Raw genomic sequence first — 24,941 nt, 5'->3', positions numbered from 1 at the left:
CGGCAAAGGAAGATCTTTCTCTCTGTCTCTCTCTCTGTCACTGTCCACTCTGCCTGTCCAAAAAAAAAAAGAAACAATGAAATGGATGAGAATGCAAACCATATACTTACTGAAATAAGCCAGTCTGAAAATGGTAAATAATATGTTTTCACTGATCTGTTATAACTAATAGAGTAAAAAAAAAGAAATACACGTGAGCAAAATTGACATTTTGAGATTTGATTATTGTTTATAGCACTTGTCTCCATGGTTGAGAAACAGTGCTTTTTTTCTTTTCACTATTTTTGAATTATTTACTTAGTGTGAGGTTAATGGTATGAGTATAAAATAAACTGAAAATATGACATTGTAAAAATTAAAAAAAAAAGAATAAGGAAGGAGGAAAGAGGGTGGAAGTGTGAGTGGGAATGAGGGTAGGGTAAGGAGTATCACTATGCTCCCAAATATGTACATATATCTATGAAATTTGTTTATCTTAAAATAAATAAATAAATAAGTTTTTAAAAAAAGAAATAGAGTCTGTGCCATACATGTGATTTTAATTTTTGGTAGTCATATTTTTAAAAGTTAAAAAGAAACAGATTAACTTAATTTTATGAATTTTTTAGCTAAATACCTACAAATATTATATAAACACATAATAAAAATTATTAGAATTGGTGCTATGGTGCAGTGGGTTAAAACCCTGGCCTGCTGTGCCCCATATCGGCACTGGTTTGAGTCTTGGCTGCTCTACTGGAGGATGGCCCAAGCCCTTGGGCCCCTGAACCCACATGGGATACCCAGAAGAAGCTCCTGGCTCCTGGCTTCAAATCGGCTCAGCACTGGCCATTGCAGCCATTTGGGGAGTGAACCAGTGGATGTAAGACCTATCTCTCTCTGTCTCTACCTCTTTCTGTAACTCTGTCTTTCAAATAAATAAATATTTCTTAAAATCATTGAGATATTTTATTTTTAATATTAAATCATCAAAATCTTCTATGTATACTACCTTTAAAATGTATTTTAATTTGCACTAGCATACTTACTTTAAATGCACAATAGCCACATGTGGTTAGTGACCACTAACTTGGACATCATTATAATGGTGATGGTTTAACCGAGCTTTCCAACTTCCTACCTGAAAACTCCCATATACTGATCTTTATTATTGTATTAATTTCTCCCCACCTCAAAAAAAAAAAAAAAAAAAAAACAACCTGCATGTTGAATTTCAATTGCGCCGGCGCCACAGCTCACTAGGCTAATCCTCTGCCTGCGGCGCTGGCACACTGGGTTCTAGTCCCGGGCGGGGCACCAGATTCTGTCCCGGTTGCTCCTCTTCCAGTCCAGCTCTCTGCTGTGGCCCAGGAGGGCAGTGGAGGATGGCCCAAGTGCTTGGGTCCTACACCCTCATGGGAGACCAGGAGAAGCACTTGGCTCCTGGCTTCGGATCAGCGCTGTTCATGGGCCTCAGCACGCAGGCCGCAGCGGCCATTGGAGGGTGAACCAATGGAAGGAAGACCTTTCTCTCTGTCTCTCTCTCACTGTCCACTCTGCCTGTCAGAAAAAAAAAATTCTCATTGCTAATGCAACAGTGCTAAAAGTGGGACCTTTATATGTGATTGGTCATTTAGGTCACATAGGCACTCTCTTCAGGAATGGGTTAAGGACATTGTTATGGGAATGGTTTATTTTTCTTGGCAGTGGCTCCTATTAAAAGGATTATCTCTTTGTTTCATGCACATGTTTTCTTGTCACATGATATTCTCTGCCATGTTGTGACACAGCTTGGAGACCCTGGCAGCTGAGTGCCAGGACTATGTCTGGGACTTCCCAGCCTCTAGAACTATGATACAGCTCTTTATAAAGTCCCCAATCTCAGGTATTCTGTGATAGCAGCAGATAACAGATGAAGAGATTATGGTAGAGATTCCTACATACCTACTCAAAATTCCCTCTCCTTCCCTTTTTTGGTGATGTAACATTATAACCAGCAGGATGACTGTATTTCCCCACTTCTACAGATCTTTGTGGCCAAGTAACTGAGTCTGATCCATAAGGTGTGGCATGGCAGAAGCATTGGATGGAATGTGCTGGAAATCTCCTTAACGGGGGTTGACTCATCACAGAGCAAAGTCACTTTAGGCTTTACCTGTTTCTTTCTTTTGAAGGCTGGCATATAAATAGACGATCTCAACTCCTGGCAGCCTGTGCATGCCTCACTCTGGAGGAAATGAGTAAGCAGAAGACAGAAGAATCCAGGTCAGGGACTATTTCATGTGGCTGACAGGCATATATTTTCATTATATATTTGGGGAGGGTGGAGTTTGTATCAGAAATATTGATAAAAGCAATTTAAGTGGTATCCCTCTGTGCTGGTCTGAATTGTGTCCCCTTACATTTTCCTATGTTGCAGCTCCAGCCCCTAGTTACTCATTATATGATTGTGTTTGATGACAAGACCTTTAAAGAGTAATTAGGTTAAATGATGTCATGACAGTGGGACCAGATCTAATAGGAGTGGTGGCCTTAAAGGAGTAGTCTATTAGGACACACACACATTCCATGGGGAGACTTTGTGAAGACAGTGGGAGAAGAGGTCCTAAGGTGAGGTCACCCTGCTGACACTTTCATCCTGGACGTTCAGCCTCTACAACTGTGAGACAACAGATGCATGCAGATCGAACCAAGTAGACTGGAGCTCATGTGTTGATGCTTCCTGAGACTATCTATTTGACATACTTCTTACAGCACCAAAAGGAAGCAGGTGATTGTGAAATGGACGCCGTTAACTTCACCAGGCTCCTGGTGACTCGCCTGAATGGAGAAGCCACATCCCTTGACTCACACGCTTTCTTTCTAACAAGGCCTCACTGTCTCTGCTGAATGAAGCAGTAGACAATGCTACCGGAAGAAGCACCCCAAGATTATCCTCCAGCTCTCTTTCCTGGAAGCTCAAAGTCTCTCTGTGCATGGATCTCTTAATGACATGTGAAGACTCCGAGGTGAGGAGATTACCAGCTCCCTTGTGTATGCACTTGTGTGACACAAGGAAACTCCCTCACAGTTACTGAGGCCCTGCAAGTTGATCTTAGTATAATCATCACAGCATGAGCTGAAAGGAAGATGTATTATGTACCTCTGTTTGAAATACGCTCACTTCTTCACCAGAATTCAAATTACCCTTTCTCCTCTTATGAAAATATCACTTACTTATTCCACTTTTAGTAATCAATACTTTCCTAATGTAATTTTATTTAAGTTACAATTTAGAAAGCCAGTAATTGGAGAGATATATAAAATATGCAAAAAGCGTATCCCAGCAGTTAAGTACAGCTTTGACATCAGAAAGATGAAAGAAGGTTACTAGGATATGGAACTTAGTGGTTATGTATCTTGGACAAGTTACTTCAATTTTATTGATCCCAGGGGCAGATGGCTGGGGTCGTGGTTAAGATGTTGAGTGCTTGGGTTCATTGTCCTGCTCTAGCTTGCTGCTAATCTGTGCCCTGAGAGGCAGTGGCAATGGCCTAAGTGGTTCCTGCCCTCCATGTGACTGACCCAGATAGAGTCTTCAGCTCCAGGCTTTGACCTACACTGTTGCAGGCATTTGGAGAATGATTCAGCAGATGGGAGCTCTTGTTTCTATGTCTGTTTCCGTCTCTCCCTCTACCTTTATCTGTGTCTGTCTCAAATAAACAAAATGAAAGCATAAAAATGGAATAAAACCCTATTTTTCTCATTGCAAAATAAATCACAGGTAGTTATTCACATCAAAGGCTATTTCAAAGATTGAAATAGATACATTTGCAATCAGCCGGCAGACTATTTGGTACATACTAGATGTTTAATAAGTTATTATTTCCATTATGGTGCACAATGAAAATGAGAAAAAGGGAATCACACAAAAATAGTACTTTTCAGGTGAGCACTAGGAAATCTACATTGGCATCATATTTAGGGTTGATTTTTGTTTAATGGAATGCAGGTGACTTTTTCTTTCTGATTCTTGTTTTCCAAATTTCCCACAGTCTGTAAATATTGACTTTTTTCATGGATAATGGGAATAAAATGATACTTCCGAGATATTTGCTGGCTCTTATTTTGGTCATTCAGTCACATTGGTGGCTGGGCTGTATGACTCCTGTGCCTTCCCTAAGCAGGTGAGCTGCTGTGACCTTGTGGTCCCAGGACTCCTGAGGAACACGGCCCTACCTGCTTTCTGTCACAGGCATGGGGGCTACAGGGGCAGCTGAGTCATGAACCAGAAACTGCACACAAGCCACAGAACCAGAAACTGTGCACACACACCACAGAACCAGAAACTGTGCACACAGCCACAGGACCAGAAACTGTGCACACACAAGCCACAGAACCAGAAACTGCACACAAGCCACAGAACCAGAAACTGTGCACACAAGCCACAGAACCAGAAACTGCACACAGCCACAGAACCAGAAACTGTGCACACACACCACAGAACCAGAAACTGTGCACACAGCCACAGAACCAGAAACTGTGCACACACACCACAGAACCAGAAACTGTGCACACATGCCACAGAACCAGAAACTGTGCACACACACCACAGAACCAGAAACTGTGCACACACAAGCCACAGAACCAGAAACTGTGCACACAAGCCACAGAACCAGAAACTGCACACAGCCACAGAACCAGAAACTGTGCACACACACCACAGAACCAGAAACTGTGCACACAAGCCACAGAACAAGAAACTGTGCACACAAGCCACAGAACCAGAAACTGCACACACGCCACAGAACCAGAAACTGTGCACACACGCCATAGAACCAGAAACTGTGCACACAGCCACAGAACCAGAAACTGCACACAAGCCACAGAACCAGAAACTGTGCACACAGCCACAGAACCAGAAACTGCACACAAGCTACAGAACCAGAAACTGTGCACACAGCCACAGAACCAGAAACTGTGCACACACACCACAGAACCAGAAACTGTGTACACAGCCACAGAACCAGAAACTGTGCACACAAGCCACAGAACCAGAAACTGCACACAAGCCACAGAACCAGAAACTGTGCACACAAGCCAAAGAACCAGAAACTGTGCACACAAGCCACAGAACCAGAAACTGTGCACACACGCCACAGAACCAGAAACTGTGCACACAGGCCACAGAACCAGAAACTGTGCACACAAGCCACAGAACCAGAAACTGTGTACACACACCACAGAACCAGAAACTATGCACACATCACAGAACCAGAAACTATGCACAGATGCCACAGAACCAGAAACTGTGCACACAAGCTACGGATTGCCAAACCCTGGAATGAATACTCAGTTTTGTGGTTGAAACAATAACAAAAAGACTCAGATTGTTTGGTTGTTTTTGTCAGCCACCAGAGTTAAAAGTCTGCTACATTTCCCTTTCTTTCTAGTTGACTGAAAGCCTATGGAAAAATATGTTGGAGGACTATAAAACACTTCAAAAAGTTTTTGGAAAACAGAATTAAAAGTTGTACATTTTACTGTCAAAAATTGACACCCATAAATGTTTTTCATTTTGCATGAACTGTTTGAATTTTCTTCTATGCATAGACTTCAAAGTTTTTTGTACCAAAATGAACATTTTTATTCAAGAGCAGAGAAAGAGAGAGACAGAGATAGAGAAATGGGTAAACAGAGATCTCCCCATCTACTAGTTCCCTCCTCAAAGGCCTGCAATGGACCCTCGCTGGGTCCAGATCCAGGAACTCAATGTGGCAGAGTCCCAGCTACTTGAGCCAGTACCTGATGCTTTCCAGGGGTATGCATCTTCAGCAAGCTGAGATCTAAGTGGGTTAGGAACTTGAACCCAGTCACTTCTATATGGAATGTAGATGCCTCAAGTGGTATCTTAACCACTACCCAAAGACCTTGACACTTATATTTTAATTCGATTTTCCATAAATGTTTTACAGTGCCCTTAAATGTGCCACACTCATGGCATGAAGCACACTCACCACTGCCTACCTGCCTGCTTGGACAATTAAAGGCATCTTCTGGGGCTGCCCATCTGCCATTCACCTTGGGGAGCTAACACTGAGTGCTCCAGTGCAAGGGGCTCAGAGGAGGTTCCTCTAGACGAACTATGCTCATGAGCATCCACTATGTGGCAGGTATAACTAAAGCAAATAGTGGGGTGATCATGCCCCCTGCCCCAAATCTGTGCAAACATGAGATTTCATCAGACACAGGTCCGATGGAGGTAAAACACAGCCTCATTTTTTATTTTTATTTTCCTTTGTTTTAAAGATTTATTTTATTTATTTGAAAGGCAGATTCAGAGAAAGAGAGAGAGAGAGATCTTCCATCTGCTGGTTCACACCTGCAGTGGCCAAGATGGTCATGGCTGTGCCAGGCAAAAGCCAGGAGCCAGGAGCTTCTTCTGGGTCTCCCATGTGGGTGCAGAGGCTCAAACATATGGGCCATGCTCCACTGCTTTGTCAGGTACATTGCCAGGGAGTTGGATTGGAAGAGAAGCAACCGTGACTGGAACCGGCAACCATATGGAATGCCAGTGTCACAGGTGGCAACTTAACCTGTTGCACCACAGCACCTGGCCGAAAATACATCCTCTTAGCCTGATTCTCGACCTCAGAGTTGCTTTCTTTTATTATTTAGTGTAAAATTGTTCTTATTATCAAAGATAAGATGATTGGTTAGCTATTGGATATCTTTGAGACAAAGGAGACAAACCGAATATCTTTCAAAGGTTCTGTTTTCTTGGCTCAAGAGAGGCAATTTGTAGATCTTGTTGAAGTCACAGGGAAAAAAATTGAAGTAATCTCTGGGCACCATGAGAGAGCCTGGATCATCTCATGGGCTGACTTACCAGTGGAGCAATGAGCAGACATAAGATAGTTCAGAAAATGTAGAAGGAATTGATAGTGAAATAAAGCAATCTCAAAGGATGATGGTAAGCTGAGTGGAAAAAAAAAATCTTCAGGTGAAACATGGGAAATTTTTTGTGGGAACTGAAATATGAGGAATCCTCCAACACAAGTTCACCTGTGGGATGTTTTCATAGGCAAAATACTTCTTAATGTAATAAATTACATAGACTCATAAATGAGTGTAGTTGTAGTCTATGTTTTATTGAGCAAATATGAGAACAAAATTAAATGATTTTTTTTCTTTTCTTTTCTTTTTTTTTTTGACAGGCAGAGTGGATAGTGAGAGAGAGAGAGAGACAGAGAGAAAGGTCTTCCTTTTTGCCGTTGGTTCACCCTCCAATGGCCGCTGCAGCTGGCGCATCACGCTGATCCGAAGCCAGGAGTCAGGTGCTTCTCCTGGTCTCCCATGCGGGTGCAGGGCCCAAGGACTTGGGCCATCCTCCACTGCCTTCCCGGGCCATAGCAGAGAGCTGGCCTGGAAGAGGGGCGATCGGGATAGAATTCGGCGCCACAACCGGGACTAGAACCCGGTGTGCTGGCGCCGCAAGGCGGAGGATTAGCCTGTTAAGCCACGGCGCCAGCCGATGAATTGATATTTTACTAATCAACAAGTCTAGATCTATATTTGCACTTCACACATTTGTGTGACAAACTAACGTTGTTGGGGCTGGCACTGTGGCATAGTGGGTAAAGCAGCCGCCTGCAGTGCCGGTTTGAGTCTCAACTGCACCACTTCCAATCCAGGTCTTTGCTATGGCCTGGGAAAGCAGTAGAAGATAGCCCAAGTCCTTGGGCCCCTGCACCCACGTGGGAGACCCAGAGGAAGCTCTTGGTTCCTGGCTTTGGATCAGTGCAGCTCTGTCGTTGCAGCCATTTGGGGAGTGAACCAGAGGATGAAAGTCCTCTCTCTTTCTCTCTGCCTCTGCCTCTCTGTAACTCTGCCTTTCAAATAAATAAAACAAATGTTAAAAAGGCCTCCCCTTGTCTTTCCAACTCCCTCTACCAGATGTCCTGATGTCCTCCAGTTTTTAACCTATACTTTTAAGGCACCTTGTTAGTAGTGTTGCTCTAAAACCACCTTCTTTGTCCTGATTTTGATCATGCAGGTGGACCCCCATTAATATTTCTCCTGTCAGCAGGCAGATTGTTAGGCTCTGTCAGTAGGGGGCACTGGAGAACCTGCAGAAGTGGAGGCTGGACAACACACCCAGGTGCCTGTGTCCCATCACTGATGCTGGAGGACAAGCCCAGCACAGCTGTGCTCCACCTTCACTCTCCCCCATGGTGCCAGCTCCTCCAGGCAGTCTGCACCCACCTTCTCTGGCAAACTTTGCTATCACAGGCTGCATGCTCCATGGTAGCCACACCCTCTCAAAGAGACCTCAAGCTCAGCCTGGAAGTGGGCAGAGGCAGGTTCCTAGTTTTTATCTTTATTTTCCACTCTCTCTCTCTCTCAACCTATAGTAAGGACTGGAATTCTGGGACTTGCTATTTTCTGTACCCCCTGGAGTTGTCTTTCATCCATTTTAGTAATGAATTGCCTTCTACTATATAATATGTATATATTGTCCTCTCCCCTTTTCAAGCAATCAGGACCTTGGCAGAGAACAACACCTCCTAAATCTTGCTAGCAGAAAGTTAATATTTTCTTTATTAAAAACATTTTATGTATTTATTTGTGATTAAGAAACAAGAGAGAAAGACAGAGAAAGAAAGCTCCCATCCCTTGGTTCACTTCTTAAATGCCTTTAATAGACACCAGCTAGAGCCAAAGCCAGAAGCTGGAATTGAATCCAGGTCTCTCATGTGGGTGGCTGTGATGTAACTACTTGAACAATCACATAGTGCCTCCTAGGGTACACACTAGCTGGAAGTTACAGTTAGGGACAGAACTGGGACTCAAAACAAGGCACTCTAATATTGGATGTGGACATCCCAAATGGTATCTTAACTGTTGCACCTAGTATCCACCCCAAAGAAAGATGATTCCTAAGACACCAGCCCTAACTATTCCACATGAGATAGATGAATTTTCAGGTCCTGGTTATTCAACCAAAACATATATAAGTTTTTAAAAATTCATAGACAAAGGTTAATTTTTTCTAAAATTTAGTAATTTATTCTCATGTAAAATTTAAACTGAAGTTCTTGGGCTGATGTCCATGGAGAGACTTCAGGGGCATAGAAGAACCCTCAAAAATGATACACAAAATAAATTGTGATCATAATTTTTCATTATATCCTTAAAAGGGTAAATGCCCCATAAGATATAAATGATCACTCTCCACAGTCTTCAATGTTGGACTTGTAAAAGGCCATTCATAGAGCAGAATCATGAGTGCTTCTAAGGACTATGGTCTTCATGGAGAACACACAATGAGAAATGGTGAGCAAAATGGGCCAATAAAAGTAACTATGATAATATTATTAGCTATTAGTGATTCAATGAATATCATATCCTAAAAGTCACTCTGTACTTGGAGTGTAGGTGTTATTAGCTCCACTATGTGGCTGAAGAAACTGGAGCAAGGAGAGGTTGTGTAGTAATGCGGGAATTTAGTTTCATCATCTTCATGGATCATAGTCTTCCTCAACACATCATGCCATCATCCATATACAATTTTTTTAAGATTTATTTATTTGAAAAGCAGAGTGACAGAGAAAGAGGAAGAGACACAAAGAGAAAGAGATCTTTTATCCATTGGTTCACTCATCAAACAGGCAAAAGAGTCAGGGCTGGACCAGGGCAAAGCCAGGAGCATGGAACTCCATCCTGGTCTCCAACATGGGTGGCCGAGGAGCAACCACTTGGGCCATCTTCCGTTGCTTTCCCAGACACATTAGCAGGGAGCTGGTCTGTTAGTGGAGTATCTAGGACTCAAACTAGCACTTAAAATAGGATTGTACAGCATTGTAAGTCCTGGCTTAACTCACTGAACCACAATGCTGGTCCCATACACATTTTCTGACTGTCACATATTCAATATTATGAGTGACACAGATTATTTCCTTTGTGAAAGTTATAAAATACTTGAAGTGATATTGGTATATTTCCCAAAAACTAGACAAGCATGGAGCACATTATTTCTTATGTTCTTACCTACAGCTTCTGCATATAACATGTCTCCACCTGTACTAGGTGTCAATCATGTTGGAATTGTCTGAGAAATGTTCTTTGTTCAAAGCTCAGCATAGTGCCTGTGCTTTCAGGATGTCTTTCCTGAACTCATCAACTCTGTGATGTCTCCAAGTCTTGCCAATAGGACGCAGTAGCTGGGGATATGATTGTTAGATGAAGCATGGTGAAAATAAGGAAGCAGATTTATAGAAAATAAGAGTCATTGAGCGACCTCAAGGAAGTGACACAAATAAAAAGTGTGTATCAAATCATAAAGGCAAGTGAGAGGAGAAAAGAGGGGTAGCTACCAAAATATTGGCCAGCAAAGCAAGAAAGAGGCTGTGATGGGATAGCCAAGGCAAGTGCATCAGCTTTGAACTCTGAGTTCTGAAGCCATAACTCAGTGCCAAATGCATGGTTGCTGAGAGCAGGGAGTAGCTAAGGTTTGCCAGCTCTGGAGGCAAATATGCTGTAAGCACAGTAGATACTCAATAATGATATTTTGAGGGCAATGACTCAAGTACTAAGTTATGCCTTGCTGCATATGTGTAAGATTCATGACAAAGAAAGGATTGTGGATCTGATAATTTGAAGTGGACTCTGAGTAGAAGGTGGAGTAAGGGATGCCCTTGGACAAGGTCAATATACACAGCACATTCAACACAAGTCCCTATGCTCACCCATGGCCTGTTCTGTTTATGGAGCACAGTACCCTCTCCTATGCAGTCCAGATATAGCTAGTTAATTCTTGGCACTGGGCTCCAGGAAGCCACTGACCATCCCCCAGAGTTGACGAGGAAGAATAGGACTGCTAAAGGCTCACACTAGCACACCCTAATGGTGGCTCAATCTCCGATTTTTTAATTTTTAAGTATCATATTATTTGCTATTTAGTCAGTAGCCCAAACTTGAGTGGTTCTTTGGAACTTTGGATCTCTGCCTGTCTTCCAGTCCCCTTGGGCCTCTCCCCTATGCAGCAGCTCGATATCTCATGGTTAGCACAGCCTGGAGACTTCGGGACTTTGCTTTACTTCTGAGAACCAGTTAGATATTTGGGGCACCACATTGATTCAAGATGTGAACCCTAGTGGTGAGTTTGGAGAGGTATTGCAGGTGGGGGCTAGGTGAGGGAAGAAGGAGGAGAAAGAACAGCTCAGCTGGTCTGGATGACACAACATGAAAAGGCTGAAAGGGAAAAATGTACAGAACAAATACCAGGAACAGCAATCATCTGGGCCTACCAAGAAGGAAAGAGGTGCTGGTGAGAAAATGAGGGGAACAAACTTCACATATTTGAGACCCAGTTTTAATGTTTTGAAGTCCATGTGCCAAGAGATGCTGGAATCAGATAGCTGGTTCCAGGGGAAGTCCTTAGTCCCTGTGCAATACTCTCAGAAACTTCCTTCAACCCAGGAGGCAGAGTACTGGAAACACATGGGATGAGTGGAGTTAGATTTGTCAGTCTCTGCTGTCACCTTTCTTTCTCTTGCCAAAGGCTAGAGTTCTGCCCCCAGTGCTTTTGCATTGCAAGAGATACCCGGGAGAGATTTCATAAGCCCTTAGCAAACGACACAGGGGCCATTTCTAAAACACCTCACCAGTCTTAACATGCAGCTATGCAGTGCTGCACATGGACCTGCTCAACCTTGTGTTTTATTGTTCTTCACTTTGATGCAAAAGTGATTCAGTATCCTGTGAAAAATAGATGTGTAATAAAAATGAATAAAAGCTGAGGATGTAGCGTTTTCCAGAAGAGGAGGAAGAAGACCGTGGATGTCACAGTCAGTGACCATAAATCATTGGCATTTTCAAGTCCTTTTAGTGGAAAGCATGGGTACTAATGTCTGCCCCTGCCTGCCTCACACAGAATCGTCAGGAGACAGGAAGTAATATGCCATTGCTCCATCAGGTGTGCCTCCAGTTATGCCCGTGATCTTTGGCATTGGGTATCAGGTGGCTCACTGAACCCAGATGTCTTGAAATGAAGGAACTATCAGTGGTAGGAGGGAAGGGTATGAAAAGATCATCCTCAGCTCATTAGTTAGAAGTTTTCCATAGAATAACAGAACTTGAGTTGATTTCATTTAACCTCACTCTTCCAGAAGGGAGTTAAATGCTGAAATGAGTGGAAAACAGCAGGTGAAATTGGCAGGATAGACAAGCTCCTTTGTACACCCACAGGGTTAGGCTTAGGGCTGGCTTAGGATTAGATTTAGGGCTATGGCTAGTTTAGGGTTAGAGTTAGGGTTTGAGTTAGGTGCAACAACTTGATGAAGCCTCAAAGAACATGGGTTGAGTTAAAAATCCATAATCTTTGACCCCGAAGTCGTCATTTCAAGTCAACTAGCTCCCACCTCAGAAAATCTTTTTGGCATCATGGTGTAATTTTAAAGCTTTTTTGCAATGAAAACTCAAGCAACTCAAATTTTTTAACATAGTAGACTTTTAAATGGGCAATGGTGAATTGACTTAATGTTTAGATGATATTTAAAAATAAAGAGAAAATTTAATAAAAATTTTAAGGACAGTGAATAAATCTTTTGGAAAACATTAACCATAAAAAGAAAGATATAAAAGAGTCAATAAAATATTCTGTTTTTTAAAAACACATGTTTAGTGGAAAATGAAATATATAGAAACAATAATAGTGCTTTCCTCTATGACTAGTTGAGTGCTCTATTCTGTAAATTATAAATGTTCACTATGAAATATACAGAAATATTTTTAAACATTCTGAATAATTTTCGTAGAAAATTCAGGTGATGATATTAAGAAATATGTAAGTGAAATTGATCACCACAGGAAAGTGTGTTAAAAGTAAGGGACACAACTTCCAAAGTGACCACTGCAGCTGAGGGGATGACCAAGTAGGGTCAGCAACATTGCAGGCAGAACTGTAAATTTCTTGCTACAGATGCCACCTGCCTTTACCTGGCCAGCTCTCCTCCCAGGCCAGCCAAGTAATGAAAGTCAACAGAGTGCCTTCCCCTAGGAGGTTCACACCTCCCTTAGGATGTACCCCATGTGAAGAGATAGATAGGTCTGGGCCTCTTAACTTACAAGGCCTAAAGCCCAACAGATTATTATCAAGCCCCGTCTGTCAGGTTCTATTTGCCTCTCAATCAGAAAACTTAATTGTAGCTTAGACAGCACCTTTCTTAGCTCCTCTAATAATGACTCTGTCCTTTGTTCTAGACCCTGTCTAGCACACTTGGGCCTCATTCCTTTGTAATCATAACCCCTACTCTACCACCAATGGCTCTACTCCCAACCTGTGTGTACTGATGGTCCTCTTCCCCACTTAATGCTGTATAATTGTTCAGACCTGGTTAATGCCACTCTTAGGATCATTGGTTACTACCCTCACCCTGTCTTTTATGACCTTGTCTAAATATGATCAGAGTCGGCAAACTTGGAAGGCTTCCATAGCCTTGGTAACTCATGACGAGAGCCTAGGGTGGTTACTGGCACCATAAACTAGAGTGTCAATTTGTTGGGTCAACAACAGGAGTCACTGTGCACTTGCTCCTCATGTGGGATCTCTGTTCTTAATGTGCTGTTCATTGTGACTTAATGCTATAAGTAGTACTCAAACAGTATGTTTCACTTTGTGTTTCTATGTGGGTGCAAACTGTTGAAATCTTTACTTAATATATACTAAATTGATCTTCTGTATATAAAAAGAATTGAAAATGAATCTTGATGTGAATGGAAGAGGAGAGGGAGTGGGAGAGGGGAAAGTTGCAGGTGGGAGGGAAGTTATGGGAGGGGGAAGCCATTGTAATCCATAAGCTGTACATTGGAAATTTATACTCATTAAATAAAAGTTAAAAAAAAAAAAAGTAAGGGGCCAGAGTTGTGACATAGCAGGTAAAGCCACCTCCTGCTGTGCCGGCATCCCATATGTGGGCCTTTGGAGTCCTAGCTGCTCCACTTCCCATCCAGCTCTCTGCTATGGCCTGGGAAAGCAGTAGAAGATGGCCCAAGCCCTTAGGCCCCTGTACCCATGTAGGAGACCCAGAAGAAGCTCTAGGCTCCTGGCTTCAGTTCAGCCCAGCTCCAGCTTTTTCAGCCATTTGGGGAGTGAACCAGCAGATGGAAGACACCTCTCTCTCTCTCTCTCTCCTTCTGTAATTCACCTTTCAAATAAATAAATTTAAAATAAAAACAGTAAAGGGTAAGCAGTTGTGTTTTTTTAAAGATTTTATGTATTTATTTATTTGAGAGGTAGAGTTGCAGACAACGGAAGGGCAAGACAGATAGAAAGGTCTTCCAACTGCTGGTTCACTCCCAAATGGCCACAACGGCTGGAACTGAAGTGATCCAAAGCCAGGAGCCAGGAGCTTCCTCTGGGTCTCCCACATGAGTGCAGGGACCTCAGCACTTGGGCCATCTTTTACTGTTTTCTCAGGCCGTAACTAAGAGTTGGATCAGAAGAGGAGCAGCCTGGAGTAGAACTGGCGCCCGTATGGGATGCTGGTGCCACAGGTGGAGGATTAACCTGCTATGTGACCTAGCCACCCTGGGGAAACAGTTTTCTGAGAAGATAACAAGTAGGGGCTGAAGATTTGTGTCTCCAAAATTCCTGCTGAAATGCAATCTCAGATGTGATGGTGTGATGTGGTGCAGCCTCTCATACATGAGGACACACCCACAACCTGGAAGAGTGCCCTCAGCACAGCCTAACAATGCCAGCACTCTGCTCCCTAACTTCCAAGTCCCTAGAATTGTGTGAGAAAATGTTTTTGCTGTGTTTAAACTACCAAGTATTTCTTTTTAGCAGCCCTAATGGGGTGAGTCAACAGCCACACCAGTGTTAGTTTATTTGTTTAGATTTTACTTTAAGACACATTATTCTTTATGACTTTGAAACTATTTACTTTCAGTTTTCCTAGGGAAAGTAAAAAAGGCAGCTGCTCAGGAAGCTAATAATTTGGAAATCATTTGTGTTTTTCCATAACCAGAAGAGCACACAGCACAGATGCAGGTGATGTGATGTTCAGATGGCAGTGAAAGGTAACAGGAATGTGAGGAGAAGACATGATATGTTAGCTGCTTTTTCAAATGATTCCTTCCATCAAGCGAAAGTATCATTTATCACCGACACTCTCAGAGAGATGAAACATGATCCTCGGGACAAGCTGAAGAGATTATAGGCTTCACTAGACGGTAGTGAGTTTTCTCTGAGCAATTTTCATGAGTTTCTGGGTCACAGGAAGGTAAGACAAAGGTTGCTCTCTCCATGTGTGTGCGCAGGTGCAGATGTAAGTGTGTGTGTGTGTTCTAATGCGTACACGTTCACTTATCTCAAAGTGAGAGTGTTTCTTGGCTTCTGAGTTGCAAGAATTAAGTAACCCTGCTCCAGTGGCTTCCAGGACGACACAGATAGTAATAAAGATGGCAAATGTCCCCAAATTCCACTATTACTATTTATTTGCATGGCTGTTTTACTCAGGTTCCTTCGGAACAAAATATTTACTTAATAATAATGAGTTCATCACTTGATTAAATCTAGATATCGGCACTGAATCCTTCAAATGAATAAACTGGGTATGTTTGTAATATATTTACTCCAAATACACTTCATGATTTGCAGTTTGGAAATACATTAAAATTCAGATTCAGCAAAGAAAGGGAGCTACCATCAATCTACTTTTATTGTTGGAAAATGTGTATGACTTCACTAATTATCTATCTAAAATGGTAAGTGATTATTGACTAGCAATGTCTGCTCCAGCTGAATGAATAGATAAATGTTTTATTTAGTCATAGCTCCAATGTATGTGGTGGTTACTGTAGACCATGCACTGTGCTAAACACATTACAAATAGATGTATGCTTCATAATAACCCTTTGATGTAGGTACTTCAAAGTAGGCACTTTGAAGTAGTTGTCCATATTTTGCTTATGAGGATACTGAAGTCTGATAACTTGTCCAAGGCCCTGAAGTAACCTGAATGTGGGGTGGGAGTTGGGAGTTCAGGCAGGCTCTACTCTCCTGTGTTGCCAGGAACAGAGGACTGGGTCCAACATGTTTCCTTGCAGGTTGACTGGAAAAGCATTTTCTGATTATTTAGTAATTTCAGCCACAATGTTGGGGTGATCTTTATATGTGCTTTGTATTGGCCATCATCTATCCCATCCTTTGATTTCTGTTATTCAGAGACAAAGATATCAAAGTCCATTGACATGGTCAATTAGCACCAAAGCCAATTCTATAGCCAGCGTTTTGCTAATAGCCATTTGCTGTTTTATCTTGTTCTATTGAAGACAAAGCAAAGTTGCAAGAGCATTTCTAATATGCTCTTGTTTTAATTTATAAAAAAGAACATTCAAGACCTACAATAAAATGAGTGAGATTTCAGCCAAGTCCCAATCACTTTATTCTTCTTGCCTCTGGGAAAAGAGATGCAACATTCAGCAAGGACAGCTAGAAAAAAAAGCAACATTTCTTGTAGAGTACAAGTTATGAAATTAATCATGTTCAGGAAACTATTGTGGCAATATACTTCTTATATTGTGTATATAATAATCCACATTACAGGTACTGTACACACACTTCAATGGACCATTTACTTTCTGATTGTTTATTATATGGTGCTACATTAGCATAGGATGGAGGATTTGAGGAAGAATAGTGAGGTGTTTTTATGTCTACTTTCAGCTGTTAGTTTTACTGCGTTTTGGGATGTAGAGGACCGTCTTGTAGTCCAATTGAGCTATAAAAACTAAATTGAATTATCCCCATGGAACAGCTGTTAAATCTCCAGGGAGTGGGCAGGCCCCACGAGAAAAGGATGACAGATTACAAAGGAGATGTCGCCTGATGCTGCCTGCTAGCGAGGTTTGAGCTTCACAAGTTGTGGGCTGCTGCTTCCTTGATCCTTCAATCACATTTTGTAATTTATGGGTATTAACGTGGTCTTGCTGTCTGATTGGTTAATTCCTTAAGTATTCTATTCAACTCTGAGCTTTCTAACATGCGTTAATGGAGAGAGGCTGAATACTGGGGAAGGATCCAACACTGTTCATCTCCAAAGTCTTACTTAGCACCACCTGTGACTTAGTGATGTGGAACAAGGCTGGTTTGGGGGAAAACTGTAAGCTAAACTATGAGAATAAAGAGTTTGTGCTTCAGTATTTAAAAGTACAAGCCTTTCCTTCTCACAAGGAATTCCAAGGAAACAGGCTAGTTATATAAATTGTGTGTGTGTGTGTGTGTGTGTTTAGTGCTATAGATTCTCACATAGGCAAGTTTAATGGAAGCAGCTTAGGAGAAAAATAATGAATATTTCTTCCTTTAAATTGTGAAGGTTAAAACCAAGGTTGTCTACCTGCACATTAGAGCGGTTTCCTTGGGATGTTTTACAAGTGCATTAGTGTTAAATGGGTTCTTGGTGCTTCATTTTAACAACACTGCCTATTACACTCTGAGGAATAAAGTACAGTAGCAAACTTTCAAGAAGCAATATAAGTGCTATTGAAGTCTAAAAATTACAAAAACATTTGTTAACATTTTGGTTAGTGATTATCTCAGAAGAGATGATGGGAGCTGCCAACGATGAGAACTTCATGTTTTCTCTTTTTGTTTTCTCTTATTTCCCCTTCTTTGCTCTGCTCATTACATATTGTGTTTGATATACCTCATAACTAGAGATATTTTCTAACACATAATATATATGGAGATTTCCTTTATGATGTTGCCATAGGGATCTTTGTTATTTATATCTAGGTTCAGGCTCTCAGACATTCAAGCCACAGTTTATGAACAATGAAAGCGAGCAATGCTTTTCTAAGCTCAGTGTGTTTCAAGTTACTCTGCCAACTCTGAGCACAATGACAAGTAGTTCATGACATGAGTCTAAGCTAAGTGCATGACCTCAATGTAGGTGCCTCTATCTCCATAGATTGAACTCAAGGAACTGATAGCTTATGAAATATTTTTTTTAAATAACATTGAGAAAGGGAAGAACAAGAATGTGCTTCCCATGACTCAAGCCTTCAGATATAGCCTCAAAAAAATTCAGTAAGGAAGCTGGTGCTTAAGTGAATTAGGAAACAGATAATGTATGCTCACGTGGGAAACTGGGAAAGCTGTCAGGAGACCTGGGCACCAGCAAGAGATGAGCATATACACCAACAGATATGCTAGAACCAATGAAGGGTCCTTCTTAGAGCGTTCTTACTCTTCCAAACTAAAAAAATTAGAAACTTGACACAGACATTTGAAAACACAGACAATCTTTAACGTGATTTAAATATTGTTTTCCTCAAGCAAGCCTGTCTCAAATGCTGGAATTCAATGATAATTTAAAAAAAAATGTTAACAGGACACCCTAATACATAAAGTATTCATTATATGTTATACTTATAAAAAACACAAAATAAATAAAAACCATAGTTTGTCCAAATAGTTCAGTGTCTAGATTACAAAGAGATTCATATTTTGCTTATCAGTGAGATGGAGCCCTAGTGTTGCCATGTTTTATCCTTTTATTTTTAAATGTCAGTTTGAGTGATTTTCAATTCTGAGAATATGCAATATAATTTATCATAATGTGTTCTACTCTTTCTGCAATGTACAGCTATAAGACCCTTGAAATAAATGCATAAAATAAACATAAGATGAGTCTGAATAGTAGACTAAATAAGGAAACAAGTTAAGGGACTTCAGACCTGAAGTCCAGAAGAGTGGAGCATTCCCTAGATCTTCTTCCTGCCTCTCATGTCATAGTCATGTCTTATCCAGAGAAGTAAGCTGATGCAGACAAAATTTTTGAAAATGGCATTAAAAGTCTGAAAGTCTGTTTTTCTGGCTAGGGATGAGGATTGGGCATTGTATTAAGACCAATATTTTTGGACAGTAACTGAAATACCCAAGCCAAAAATCAGGTATGACACACTTTCAGCCACTTGTGGTGACACAAGGTGCCGCAAATTCTGGACATGGTGGTATCTTTGAAGACACATCTTGGAATTTCTGATATCTGAAAGACTAATCCTGGGAGACCTGGAATTTAATCTTTGTTAGACAGTATCAAATCTCGCCCAGCAGTTCCAGTGAAGATAAGATGTGGAGCCTGAAGCCCTAGCCACACTCAGAGTAATGAGAACCACATCACCTCCCTGCAGGGATCATGTCGGAAATGACTTAGTGCAGAGTCAGCATCTACACCATACACCAGAAATAACAAGGCTAATGCTCACTGCACACACCTACTATAATGTCAATGGAGGGCACTAGGGGAGCAGTAATGAGACTTTCTGGCACAACACAGATGGAGCAATGTCAGTGAAGACCTAGTGAAAAGTGTAACTCTCACAATTCTGTCAGTATCAAATAAATCCTCCACTCCCAGAGAGGTTGAGTAGAAAATCCCCACTCCTTGCTTGGACAATGTAAGAGGATACTTAAAACGGAAGTCTTCAATAATGTTCACCATAACATCTAGATGATAGAGACATTAGAACTATACAACTAGTAAACTAATGCAGTCATTATAATAAATTTGATCCAAATATCAATAACAATTCGAGTTGAATAAGAAAAAAAAAATCTTGGTAAAATTAAGAAGTCCTATCAAGGATATAGAAGATGGAAAGAAGAACTGAAAATTTTTGAATTAAAAATATTGTATCAGATTACATAGACAGATAGATGATGGAGAGAGGCACACAAAAAACAGAATGATAGAAACAGAAAAAAAGCTTTGGTGACCTTGAATACATAGTAGAAATAATCTAATTTGAACAGCATGGAAAATGGACTGAAATAATAGAACAAGGGAATTCTAACTGTTGAAGCTGATGGAGTTCAGGAAAAAAAGGAGAATCAGTCAGACCTATAAAACCACCCATCCAGACTTATAAATGAGACTTAAGGATGTGCTACATGCAGAGACAGAGCAAGACAGCATTATGAAAGAATGTGAAGGCAGAAAATATCCTAGTAAAAATACAAAGAAAATACAAACCTAACAACAGGAATATATACAGAAAAATGGCAGGACCAAGCAATTACTTATCAATAATAACCTTGAATGTAACTGCTCTAAATTCTATAATTGAAAGATATAGATTAGCTAAATGGATTTAGAAACAATACCCATATATTTGCTGCATATAAGAAACATACTTCACCAACAAAGATGTATACAGATTGAAAGTGAAAGGATGGAAAGTGATATTTCATGGTAACAGAAAGCAAACAGAAGTGGGTGTAGCCTTGCTAATATCAGACAAAACAAACTTTTAGAAAAAAAACTGTTAAAAGAGACAAATAAAAGCATTATGTAATGATTAGGGATCAATTCAACAGGAAGATATGACTTTAGTAAATGTATATGCACCCAGTACTAGGGCACTTGGATTTTTAAAACGAATACTAATGGATTTAAAGGGAGAAATTGGCTCCAATACAACAATAATGAAGGACTTCGACACACCACTTGAATCAATTGACAGATCAACTAGACAAAAATTCAACGAAGAAACAGCAGAGCTAATCTACATTATTGAACAAATTAACCTAATTGATATCTACAGAACATTTCATCCCACAGGTCAAGACGACACATTCTTTTCATTAGTGCATAGAACTTTCTCTAGGATAAACCACATGTCAGGCCACAAAATATGTCTCAAAAAAAATCATACTACATGTCTTTTCTGACCACACTGAAATGAAGCTGGAAATTAACAACTTGAGAAACCCTAGAAGTTAGCAAACAAATGGAGGCTGAGCAACATGCCCCTGAATGAACAGTGGGTCATAGAAGAAATCAAAAGGGAAATAATGAAATTCCTAGAAATGAAGGAAGATGGCAATACAACACATCAAAACTTAGAGGATACAGCAAAAGCAGTGTTAAGAGGGAAATTTACAGCAATTAGTGCCTACATCAAGAAATTTGAAGGGCATAAAATAAATGATCTAACAATGCATCTCAAGGACATAGAAAACAAGAACAAACAAAATACAAAATTAGTAGAAAGAAACAAATAATTAAAAATAAAGAAAAATCGGGGCTGGTGCTGTGGTGTAGCGGGTAAAGCCGCCGCCTGTAGCACCGGCATCCCATATGGGCGCCAGTTCTACTCCCGGCTGCTCCACTTCTGATCCAGCTCTCTGGTGTAGCCTGGGAAAGCAGTAGAAGATGGACCAAGTACTTGGGCCCCTGCACCAATGTGGAAGACCCAGAAGAAGCTCCTGGCTCCTGGCTTCGGATTGGCACAGCGCCGGCCCTTGCAGTCAATTGGAGAGTGAGCCTGTGGATGGAAGACCTCTCTCTTTCTGCCTCTCCTTCTCTCTCTGTGTAACTCTGTTTTTCAAATAAATAAATAAATCTTTAAAAAAATAGAGAAAAATAACCAAAATTGAAACAAAAATAAGATGCAAAAGATTAGTGAAATGAAAGGAATGAAAGGCTGGTTTTTAAAAAATAAAATAAAATTGATGTTTCATTGACCCAATTAACCAAAAAATAAATAAATAAAATAAAATAACAGGAAGAGGGGAGAGTCAAATTAATAAAATCAGACATGATGGGGAAAAGGTGCCCTAATACACTGTTGGTTGGAATGTAAACTAATACACCATTGTAGAATAGAGTATGAATATTTCTCAGAGATCTGAAAATAAATCTACCATATGATCCAGCCATTCTATTTCTAGGAATTTACCCAAACGAAATGAAATCAGCATGTGAAAGGGTTATCTGTACGCCCAAGTTTATAGCAGCTCAATTCACAATAACTAAGATATGGAGTCAACCCAGATGTGCATCAACTGATGACTGGATAAAGAAATTGTGACATATATACATGATCGAATAGTATTCCATAAAACAACCATGAAATCTAGTAATTTGCAACAAAGTGGATGTAACTGGAGACCATTATGCTTCATGAAATAAACCAGCCCCCAAAAGACAAATACCATATGCTTTTCCTGATTTATGTTAAGTAACAGAGTAACAAAAACGCAATGCATATGCACAAAATTGACATTTTGAGATTTTGTTATGGTTTATAGCCCTTGTCTATACACCAGTGTGTTTTCTACTTACTACTTGTTGAATTCTTTTTTAAGTTGAGATTTAAGATTATGACTATGAAGTAAATTGAAGGTAGGTCATTGTAAGAATTAAAAGAAAAAAAAAAAACAAAGGCAGTAGGAAGGAGGGTAGGAGTGAGGGAAGGTAGAGTGGGAGTGTCATTATGCTCTTAAAACAGCTATATGTGAAGTACATGAAGTTTGCTTCCTTTCTATAAAAAATTATTAAAAATCAATTAATAAAAAAGAAACCAAAGTTCTCCAGGAGCAGGGATTACCATGCTCATTTATTATTGTGTCTTGCTACTTAAAATTTTTGCTAATCAATAATTTTCTCATAAAATAATCTGATGATACTGTTGAAAAAACCTCAAATAAATAATGGTAAAAAACACTTTTGGTTTTGATGAAAAGACATTATTGCCCACATATTCAAGAAATTGCAAAATCTAAATAGGATTCATTTGAGGAAATCCACAACACAACACAACACAACACAGCACAGTAAAACTTCAGAAAACTAAAGATAAAAAGTCTTGAAAGCAGTTGGAGAGAAATGTGTGTTTCATAACAGGTAAATAGAATTGGAAAACAATGGATTTGTCATCAGAAGACACTGATGCCAGGAAGAAGCATCCCAATTTTTTCAATACTGAAGGAAAAGAACTATCAACCCAGGGTCTTATACTCCTGGAAATATCTTTCAAGAATGAAGGATAAATCAAAACTGTATTGAATGAAGGGAAAAAAAGAGAATGTGTTACTGGAACATGTACCGTAATGGAATAACTAAGGAAATTATTGAATCAGAAAGGAAATGATAAAAGAAGTAATCTAAGAAAATCAGGAAAGGAAACAGAGAACTAATAAGCAAAAGTATAAGTAAATACAATGAACAACTTTCCTCCTCCTCTTGAGTTCTTTAAATAATGTTTGACAGTTGAAGCAAAAGTAAGATGATTTTATTTGGTTCTAAAGATATTGAGAGTTGGCCGGTGCTATGGCATAGTAGGCTAAGCCTCCACCTATGGCACCAGCATCCCATATGGGCATCAGTTGATGTCCCCACTGCTCCTCTTCTGATCCAGCTCTCTGCTTATGGCGTAAAGAAGCAATGGAGGATGGTCTGAGTGCTTGGGCCCCTGCACCTACATGGTAGATCCGGAGGAAGCTCCTGGCTCCTGGATTTGGATTGGATTGGCCCAGCTCCTGCCGTTGTGGATAGAAGACCTTTCTCTCTGTCTCTCCCTCTCTCTGTAATTCTAGCTTTCAAATAAATAAATAAAATTTTTTAAAAAAAATTTAAAAATATAGAGATGATAAATACCAGTCACAAATATCATCTAATAAATAAAGGAAGATAAAGGGACATAAAAGAACCAAGTTTCCTCTGCTTCACTCAAATTGGTAAAATGCTGAAATTGAATGTCATAAGATTTTTATTCATAATGCCTAAAGAACATGCTAACAAAAATCAGTGAAATCCAGCTGGAACTAATGACATCATTCAAGAAACATACAGGAAGACAGAGAAAAGAACAGAGATAAATGAAACAGGATAATCAAGGAAAAGAAATAGAAAAGGCATCTATGACCTAACACATAATAAATTAAATGTATACCAATTGAAAGAAACCAGAAGAATGGATTAAAATATGATCCAATTATTTGGTGTACAAAAAACTCACTTCAAATATAATAATATAGACAGCTTAAAAGGAAAGGGATGGGAGAGAGAGAGAGATCCAGCAAGGAGCAAGGTGAGTCACTTTTTGCACAGCCTTAAACCTGAAGAATCAAGCAGAGCTCTCTGGCCACACCCATCACAGCCTCTAAGGATCCATCAAAGTAGACAGCCTACTTAGAGGCATAGTATAATGAGAAAAAATCACCACAGCAAAAAAAAAAAAAAAAAAAAAAAAAACAAAACAAAACAAAAAAAAAAACATAGATTATCTCCAACATGCCAAACAACAAACGTAGAAGCCGAGGTAACAAGAGCAAGGAAGACACTATGATGCCTCCAAATGAACAAGACACCCCAATCCAAGATTATGAAGATGAAGAGATAGAGGAAATGCAAGAAGCGGATCTCAAAAAACTGATAAGAACATTAAGAAGTTCTCAAAAACAAATTCTTGAACTACAGAAATCCTTAATGGACAAGATAGAAAATCTCTCTCATGAAAATTAAATATTAAGGAGGAATCAAAATGAAATGAAACAACTAGTAGAACATGAAACTGTGATAGTGACAAGAAACCATAATGAAATGAAGAACTCAATAGATCAAATGACAAACAGATTAGAAAGCCTTAAAAACAGAATGGGTGAAGTGATGCTATAACTAGTATTGAAACAGTATTTTTATACTTTGTGTTTCTGTGTGGGTACAAACTGATGAGGTCTTTACTAATTATATACTGAATTGATCTTCTGTATATAAAGATCATTGGAAATGAAAAAAACAACCTGGTGTTAAATTGGAAATGGCATAGAAAATTAATTAATTTTAAAAAAATATTATGTAGGATCTCTGCCTTCAATGTGCTATACACTGTTATTTAATGCTATAACTAGTACTCCAACGGTATTTTTTACTTTGTGTTGCTATATGGGGCAAACTGTTGAAATCTTTACCTAATATATACTAAACTGATCTTCTGTATATAAAGAGAATTGAAAATGAATCTTGATGTGAATGGAAGGGGAGAGGGAGCGGGAAAGGGGAGGGTTGCGGGCGGGAGGGAAGTTATGGGAGGGGGGAAGCCATTGTAACCCATAAGCTGTACTTTGGAAATTTATATTCATTAAATAAAAGTTTAATAAATGAAAAAAAAAGGAAAGGGATGGTGAAAGG

The 24,941-nt window shown here is 40.0% G+C and overlaps 1 protein-coding gene across 2 annotated transcripts in view; it reads right to left on the bottom strand.

Moving 5' to 3' along the window:
- Nucleotides 1-24,941, bottom strand: part of CNTNAP5 (contactin associated protein family member 5) — a 967,841-nt gene that overhangs the window by 468,987 nt on the left and 473,913 nt on the right. The gene's annotated exons all lie outside the window — the stretch shown is intronic.

The sequence above is a fragment of the Lepus europaeus genome, chromosome 1 (assembly GCF_033115175.1).
Source record: "Lepus europaeus isolate LE1 chromosome 1, mLepTim1.pri, whole genome shotgun sequence".
NCBI classification, from domain to species: Eukaryota; Metazoa; Chordata; class Mammalia; order Lagomorpha; family Leporidae; genus Lepus; species Lepus europaeus.
This window is presented reverse-complemented; position numbering and strand designations above follow the sequence as displayed.